Source organism: Hylobates moloch, unplaced genomic scaffold (assembly GCF_009828535.3).
Source record: "Hylobates moloch isolate HMO894 unplaced genomic scaffold, HMol_V3 SCAFFOLD_11, whole genome shotgun sequence".
Taxonomy (NCBI): domain Eukaryota; kingdom Metazoa; phylum Chordata; class Mammalia; order Primates; family Hylobatidae; genus Hylobates; species Hylobates moloch.
Genome location: NW_026652286.1, coordinates 73,209,472 through 73,218,983, shown reverse-complemented (window position 1 = coordinate 73,218,983; position 9,512 = coordinate 73,209,472).

The following is a 9,512-nucleotide window of genomic DNA, read 5'->3' as shown; positions in this document are numbered from 1 at the left end:
CCTTGCCTGAGGTTTCTTCTGTGGGTCATCTCTGGGATGAGGTGGCATGATATTCTGTCTATGCTCACATTTTTTCTTTGCTTCTTAGCTTTTATAAAAGAAGGCCAACTCCACCCCTAGCATGGTCAATTATTAGTATACTTTGCTCCATACCTAATTGACACCAAAAACTAAGGACTTCAAGAGCTGGTCAAGGAATATAACTTTAAATACATAGTTGCCAGATAGCTACTAGGCAACTACCCCAAGGTAATATTTCTCTAGAGAAATGAAACTTTGATATACTATTTGCTACTGATTAGGGCTTGAATTCTGCATAGTAAGAAGACTGATAAATTATAAATGATTTTTATCAATAGAGATATAAATGTATTCTCTCAGTAGGAAAACCTAAACCCCAAGATTGCGGTTTTGTTGCCTATAGGTCATTAACCAGTTTTTATAATAAAAGCCAAATTTATCAAAACTGTTTCATCACTACCTTCCTTTTTTTTTTTTTTTTTTTTTTTTGAGATGGAGTCTTGTTCCATTGCCCAGGCTGGAGTGCAGTGGTGCGATCTCGGCTCACTGCAGCCTCTGCCTCTTGGGCTCAATCAATTCTCCTGCCTCAGCCTCCCAAGTAGCTGAGACTACAGGTATGCACCATGTCCGGCTAATTTTTTTTTTTTTTTTGGTATTTTTAGTAGAGGAGGGCTTTGCCATATTGGCCAGGCTGCTCTCAAACTCCTGACCTCAAGTGATCTGCCCACCTCGGCCTACCAAAATGCTGGGATTACAGGTGTGAGCCACCGCACCCAGCCCATCATTACCTTCCTGAATGCCTATATAAACCTCTGTTCTGCAAATGCTCTTTGAACCAGCTTTACTATCCTGCTGGTCCCATCTCTGATGCATTAAACAAATCTTTGACATATTCACCAAATGTTTGAATGAGAGTTAACATTTTGAAAGGTGTACTTTGACAATGCCTTTCCCTACCTGCTCTGTGAAGGCTCATCTTACACTGTTTAACGGTTTTATTTGTCTCTTTTCTAAAGCTCTCTATTCTTGGATCTCTATAAACCATATTCTTGTTTCTGAGGCATTTTATGAAAGGCAGGATGGTGTCATGGGAGATAATCAAATTTTAGAGTCAGACAGACTCCAACTGATGTTGTGGTTTTCTGACACATTAGCTTTTCAATCCTGAACAGATCACTTCTCTGGCCATGTTTTTCTCTAAGATAGAATTAATCACATCTACTTGGCAAAGGAATTGGTCAGTTGACTCATTTGTGAAGTGAGGAAGTCAAATTGGTTAACCTCCAAGGTCCTCTTCAGTTTTAAGATTCTGATTCCAACATTTAAGAACTTCTTATTCCCAATTAACTTTTAAGAGTCAAAAATTTAAATGTGCAAAGTTCATTTATCTTGGTTCGATACTTGGTTATAGAGCAGCCACGGCAGATAGGGAGGGAAAACTCAAATACCCTCCACAGATCAGGCTCGTAAATTCCCAGGATGCCTGGTCACCATAGGAGATCCAGATCACTTTCAGTTCTACTCATAAAAGCACCAGTTGCTTTGTTATAGTTTAAATCTAAGTATCTAACAAGTCAGCAGTTTGTCACCCAACATTAAAATAAAGATAACTTACAAGTAAAATTAATTTTTACAACTTCTGCCAAAGTCCACTGTGGCAGAGGCGATGGTTGGGAACAAACAAACCAACCCAGATGAGGCTAGTTTATTCCTGGGGTCATCATATCATCTTCAAATATACCTTGGCAGATGGTAATGTTTTAGGAAATTACACAAAAATGAGACTCTAATAAGAAATTTTCTCTATTCCTTTGGGTTCATAAACATAATTTTAAGATTCTCATATATAAAATCCTAAAAATAAGAAATATTTCATCATGTTTGTAGGCTTGAAGTCTGTCCCTATTTTAATTTTTACATTAACACCAAAGTATATTTTAATAATGCTATTTGATATTGGCATGTTGTTATTCCAATAATGTTTCTCACTTTGGTTAACCTGTTTCCATTTCTTAAGTAATTTTAAACGTATACAGTAAGGTAGAATAATAATTGTAATAACCTAAATATTTTCAAAGAGTTATGTTTTTACAATAGCTGGCCGGGCGCAGTGGCTCACGGATGTAATCCCAGCACTTTGGGAGGCTGAGGTGGGCAGATCTCTTCAGGCTAGGAGATCTAGATCAGCCTGGCCAACATGTTGAAACCCCGTTCCTACTAAAAATACAAAAATTAGCTAGGCATGTTGGTGTACGCTTGTAATCCCAGCTACTTGGGAGGCTGAGGCATGAGAATTGCTTGAACCTGGGAGGTGATAGTTACAGTGAGCTGAGATTGTGCCGCTGCACTCCAGCCTGGGTGACACAGCAAGGCTCTGTCTCAAAAAAAAACCCATTAGCTAATAATTTCCTGCATGTAAGTCATATGTGAATGATGCATCTATTTGCATGTTTTAATAGTTTGCTTGAACTAAACAGATGTGAGAATCGTCTCATGTAATGAAATTATGAAATGATATTCCATTATTTTTGCCACATCCTATTGGTTAGAAAGAAGTCATAGGTCCCACTCACATTCAAGGGGAGGAAATTTTCCAGGCACATGAGGCAGCATCACTGGGGGCCGTTTTAGAGTCTCTTCACCACAATTCGTAAACAAAAAGTGTCACAAAGCTGAGACTGTGATTAAATTGCAGAGGTACAGGTAACATGCATAATAGTTGTTCAGAAGCCAGAGAAAGCACTGTACCCAAACAGATGAAAAACTATTTGCATGACAGCGCAAATTGCTTTACCTCTCTGTACTTGTTTCTGTATCTGTAGAAACAGATAACCGGACTAGAGGACATCTAAGGTCCTAAATGTCTATGGTTGCAAAACTATTTAACTACTGAGCCTCAGTCTTCATAGCTATAAAGTTTTATTTAGTATTGTTATCTTTCAGGGTGAATTCAAAGTCAGATAACCTGCAAATTCTATTTTCCTTCCAGGAGCTCATCAGCTTTAAGATAGTCTCATTCCCAACAGGCATTAAAAATATTCACATTGTGACTAACAAATAATGTTTTGTTTGTGACATGTAGGATATTGACTTAAAGTTGTCCTTTATGAAGTGTCTCCTACTCTTTCTAAAATACAAACACAGATCTCTGAGCAATGGAAAGCCACTTTAATGCAGGCTATTGACCTGAGTTTATGAACACCGAATTCCGTGCCAGAGAATGGAGGAAAAATATTAGGTAAATTATTTTTCAATCTGTTTCACCCAGAAAACAAAACAAAACAAAACAAAACAAACAAAACAAAGAAAACCCCACTCCTTGAGTATAGGTACCTGGATATTTGCAAACTAAGGGTATAGAAAATGGGTCCCAGTGAGATTTAAGGGGCCATACATAGGCAGAATCATAATCAGGAGATTCATTAGCAACCAGCGTAAAGCAACAACATTTGAATTAGAAAGGCAGCAAAGACAAAAAGTATGCTTTGCCTTGGCACATCCTGAAGAGTGAGGAACATTGGATTCTATCAAAACAGCAGAAGAAATTGCTCACACAATGCCTGAATAAACAAGTGGAACAAAATCTGCCTAAAAAGGGAGCAAAAACAAGTTGAAATCATCCTAGTAGGGTATTTTAACACATACTTTTTGGATGAATTCTTAAACTTGGGGCTGTTGGGAAAGAATGCATAAAAATATTCTAAGAAACAAATTCCACTTTCAAATCATCACTCTTTTACAAATTGCCTGTTTTCCTGCATGTCATTTTCTGGGAAGTCATGTTGACCTTCCCATTATGTCAATCAAAGTAATTATATTCTGAATTTTAGGTTTGCTTGCATTATCCCTGTTAATGTTTCCTTATTTGAACTCTAGAGGGGGAAAGATTTTCTTACGTCCTCATAGTTCCACAGCTTGGTCTATAAAATAAATGAATAACAGGCAGATGAACAGGGGATAAGGTATGCAATTTTATTAATTTTTAATATTACATACATGGGGAGTCATAGAAAAAAAGCGAGTATTAAAAAATATGGGGAGACATGAGAGCTGCAGGAGAGAAAAGGTAATAGCTTCTCTCACTTATTGCAAGGTTCATGGCAGAGACACCTATAACAAAAGAAAGATTAATAAGAGAAAAGCATACACATTTATTTAACGTAAGTTTTACAGAACAAGGGAGCCTTCAGAAATTGAAGATCCAAAGAAACAGGGAAACCTGTGTATTTTTATGCTAAATTTGATGAAGATGTGGATGGTTGTGGAGAAGTACTGTTGGACAAAGGGGACACAACCTAATGGTAATAAATGAGAGGGAAGCTTAGTAAGATCTGTTTGTTCAGATTCTTCTGTATGTCCCCATGTCTTCAGAGATGAGGCTGTTTCTTTCCTCTGGGTATACGGAGGGCATCTCTGGAATGAGGGTCTTATGATCTGCTTTAGGGGGAAGGGGTGAGGGGAAGGTGAGAGTGACCTTCCTTCTGCTGTTTTCTCAAATGCCGAAAGTATCATAAGTTGTGACTAGTATGTTCTGAACCCCATCGGCTTATATTTTGTCTTAACAGAAGAAGGGGAAGGAGTCTAGGCCACTTGGGGGAGAGTAAATGATTTTTTTTTTTTTGAGACGGAGTCTCGCTCTGTCCCCCAGGCTGGAGTGCAGTGGCGCGATCTCGGCTCACTGCAAGCTCCGCCTCCGGGGTTCACGTCATTCTCCTGCCTCAGCCTCCCGAGTAGCTGGGACCACAGGCGCCCGCCAACACGCCCGGCTAATTTTTTTGTATTTTTAGTAGAGATGGGGTTTCACCGTGTTAGCCAGGATGGTCTCGATCTCCTGACCTCGTGATCCACCCGCCTTGGCCTCCCAAAGTGCTGGAATTACAGGCGTGAGCCACCGCGCCTGGCCATGAGGGTCAGTTTTACCTGGTTCATGAAACTCCTGGGGAGGAGATTGACTACAATTGTGTTCCTTTTGAAGCATCCGACCTTAGGCAGATAAGGGGAATTCAGAGAAAGCCTCTCTCTGCATTTGCTGTTTTGCAAATGCCTTCAGCTAAAAATAATATACCCGTCATTCAAGAGACCACCTGGATGGTGAAACAGTAGGAAGCTGAACTTTATTGGTAATTTCAATTCGCAGGCCGACAAGAGACAGTCTCAGGTGTGTGCTAGAGGTGCTCTGTCTCCAAAGAGGGAGACAGGTTGGATTTTATGCCTCACAGGGTCCGCATTACACAGCAGAGTCATACATATTCAGCAGGTTTTGGGGAAAAGCTGTACATATTTACGAGGGGAGCTGAGTGCGTGCACAAGGATAAACATACATGTAACATACATCCTGTGTTCATTTTTTTGCAGAGTTTTAACATTAAAGTGGGGTGAAATTTGACTCTTTATGTTAAAAGGTGAACTACAGGAAACAAAGTTTGTGCACAGTCTCTACAAGCTGGCCAAAACTGGCTTACGGTCTGCAGTAAGAGAATGTTTAGGCGGGGCACAGTGGCTCACGCCTGTAATCCAACACTTTGGGAGGCTGAGGCAGGTGGATCACGAGGTCAGGAGTTCAAGACCAGCCTGGCCAACATTGGTGAAACTCCATCTCTACTAAAAATACAAGAATTAGTCGGGTGTGGTGGCAGGCACCTGTAATCCCAGCTACTTGGGAGGCTGCGGCAGAGAATTGCTTGAACCTGGGAAGCAGAGGCTGCAGTGAGCTGAGATCGCACCATTGCGCTCCAGCCTGGGCAACCTAGTGATACTCAGTCTCAAAAAAAAGAAACTTTAGAAGGCCAGTCCTCTGTCCAATCAGAGCTGTAGTGGTCTGGGTTGTATTAAGAGGGTGGTTTTTCTTGTAGCCCTAGGAATTTAAAAATTTGCCAGGCCACCTGGGCCCTATGCCTTTGATCTGTTAAGTAACTTTGTTTGTTTAACCTTAGGGACTATCTTAGTTGATAAAGGCACATCGATTTTGGTCTCTCAGATCACCTATGTGCCAAAACAACATATCCTGGGGTGGTATGTCCTGAAGTCCTTCAATACCTCTGGGTAATAAATCTGCAATATCTTCCCATGTGTGAGGTTTTAAACTCTGTTTCTCCCCTTTCCCCTGAGTTTTACCATCTTAATTTATTGAAAGGTATTTGACATGACATCTTGAACTTTTGTACTTTACAAATGATTCCGTGTGAACTTCTCTGCATGTCAGGGGAAGCCCATTTTCCCCGGGGGGGGGCTGAACAGGTAGCAAGAGAGCAGAAGGGAACTTCCTGTGTTGGGTGCCCAGAGCTCTGCCTGGACTGACCCTGCAAAGGGGAATCGCTGTCTTCAAGTCAGAGGCTGTGCAGACAACAACTTTGATGCCATCTTCATGTCTCCAAATTGAAGGCAGCACAATTGGATTGAGAAACTATTATGAAGCAGCACTTCCTTGAGAAGTTTCCTGAATCTGAACAGCCCCAAACAAGCCCCTCCAAACACAGCAGGTGGCTTTCAATCTAAGTCCGCACAGGCTGATTGGAATCAGATTTTGTCAGTTCTGCTCTGATTTTAGTTATTTCTAGCCTTCTGCTAGCTTTTGAATGTGTTTGCTCTTGCTTTTCTAGTTCTTTTAATTCTGATGTTAGGGTGTCAATTTTGGATCTTTCCTGCTTTCTCTTGTGGGCATTTAGTGCTATAAATTTCCCTCTACACACTGCTTTGAATGTGTCACAAAAAACCCTTCAAAAAATTAATGAATCCAGGAGCTGGTTTTTTGAAAAGATCAACAAAATTGATGGACCGCTAGCAAGACTAATAAAGAAGAAAAGAGAGAAGAATCAAATAGATGCAATAAAAAATGAAAAAGGGGATATCACCACCGATCCCACAGAAATACAATCTACCACCAGAGAATACTACAAAGACCTCTATGCAAATAAACTAGAAAATCTAGAAGAAATGGATAAATTCCTCGACAAATACACCCTCCCAAGACTAAACCAGGAAGAAGTTGAATCTCTGAATAGACCAATAACAGGTTCTGAAATTGTGGCAATAATCAATAGCTTACCAACCAAAAAGAGTCCAGGACCTGATGGATTCACAGCTGAATTCTACCAGAGGTACAAGGAGGAACTGGTACCATTCCTTCTGAAACTATTCCAATTGATAGAAAAAGAGGGAATCCTCCCTAACACATTTTATGAAGCCAGCATCGTTCTGATACCAAAACCTGGCAGAGACATAACCAAAAAAGAGAATTTCAGACCAATATCCTTGATGAACATTGATGCAAAAATCCTCAATAAAATACTGGCAAACCGAATCCAGCAGCACATCAAAAAGCTTATCCACCATGATCAAGTGGGCTTCATCCCTGGGATGCAAGGCTGGTTCAACATATGCAAATTAATAAATGTAATCCAGCATATAAACAGAACCAAAGACAAAAACCACGTGATTATCTCAATAGATGCAGAAAAGGCCTTTGACAAAATTCAACAACCCTTCATGCTAAAAACTCTCAATAAATTAGGTATTGATGGGACGTATCTCAAAATAATAAGAGCTATCTACGACAAACCCACAGCCAATATCATACTGAATGGGCAAAAACTGGAAGCATTCCCTCTGAAAACTGGCACAAGACAGGGATGCCCTCTCTCACCGCTCCTATTCAACATAGTGCTGGAAGTTCTGGCCAGAGCAATCAGGCAGGAGAAGGAAATAAAGGGTATTCAATTAGGAAAAGAGGAAGTCAAATTGTCCCTGTTTGCAGATGACATGATTGTATATCTAGAAAACCCCATGGTCTCAGCCCAAAATCTCCTTAAGCTGATTAGCAACTTCAGCAAAGTCTCAGGATACAAAATTAATGTACAAAAATCACAAGCATTCTTGTACACCAATAACAGACAAACAGAGAGCCAAATCATGAGTGAACTCCCATTCACAATTGCTTCAAAGAGAATAAAATACCTAGGAATCCAACTTACAAGGGATGTGAAGGACCTCTTCAAGGAGAACTACAAACCACTGCTCAATGAAATAAAAGAGGATACAAACAAATGGAAGAACATTCCATGCTCATGGGTTGGAAGAATCAATATTGTGAAAATGGCCATACTGCCCAAGGTAATTTATAGATTCAATGCCATCCCCATCAAGCTACCAATGACTTTCTTCACAGAATTGGAAAAAACTACTTTAAAGTTCATATGGAACCAAAAAAGAGCCCGCATCGCCAAGTCAATCCTAAGCCAAAAGAACAAAGCTGGAGGCATCACGCTACCTGACTTCAAACTATACTACAAGGCTACAGTAACCAAAACAGCATGGTACTGGTACCACAACAGAGACATAGATCAATGGAACAGAACAGAGCCCTCAGAAATGATGCCACATAGCTACAACTATCTGATCTTTGACAAACCTGACAAAAACAAGAAATGGGGAAAGGATTCCCTATTTAATAAATGGTGCTGGGAAAACTGGCTAGCCATATGTAGAAAGCTGAAACTGGATCCCTTCCTTACACCTTATACAAAAATTAATTCAAGATGGATTAAAGACTTATATGTTAGACCTAAAACCATTAAAATCCTACAAGAAAACCTAGGCAATACCATTCAGGACATAGGCGTGGGCAAGGACTTCATGTCTAAAACACCAAAAGCAATGGCAACAAAAGCCAAAATCGACAAATGGGATCTCATTAAACTAAAGAGCTTCTGCACAGCAAAAGAAACTATCATCAGATTGAACAGGCAACCTACAGAATGGGAGAAAATTTTTGCAACCTACTCATCTGACAAAGGGCTAATATCCAGAATCTACAATGAACTCAAACAAATTTACAAGAAAAAAACAAACAACCCCATCAAAAAGTGGGCAGAGGACATGAACAGACACTTCTCAAAAGAAGACATTTATGCAGCCAAAAAACACATGAAGAAATGCTCATCATCACTGGCCATCAGAGAAATGCAAATCAAAACCACAGTGAGATACCATCTCACACCAGTTAGAATGGCCATCATTAAAAAATCAGGAAACAACAGGTACTGGAGAGGATGTGGAGAAACAGGAACACTTTTACACTGTTGGTGGGACTGTAAACTAGTTCAACCATTGTGGAAGTCAGTGTGGCGATTCCTCAGGGATCTCGAACTAGAAATACCATTTGACCCAGCCATCCCATTACTGGGTATCTACCCAAAGGACTATAAATCATGCTGCTATAAAGACACATGCACCCATATGTTTATTGCGGCTCTATTCACAATAGCAAAGAGTTGGAACCAACCCAAATGTCCAACAACGATAGACTGGATTAAGAAAATGTGGCACATATACACCATGGAATACTATGCAGCCATAAAAAATGATGAGTTCATGTCCTTTATAGGGACATGGATGAAACTGGAAAACATCATTCTCAGTAAACTATCGCAAGGACAAAAAACCAAATACCGCATGTTCTCACTCATAGGTGGGAATTGAACAATGAGAACTCA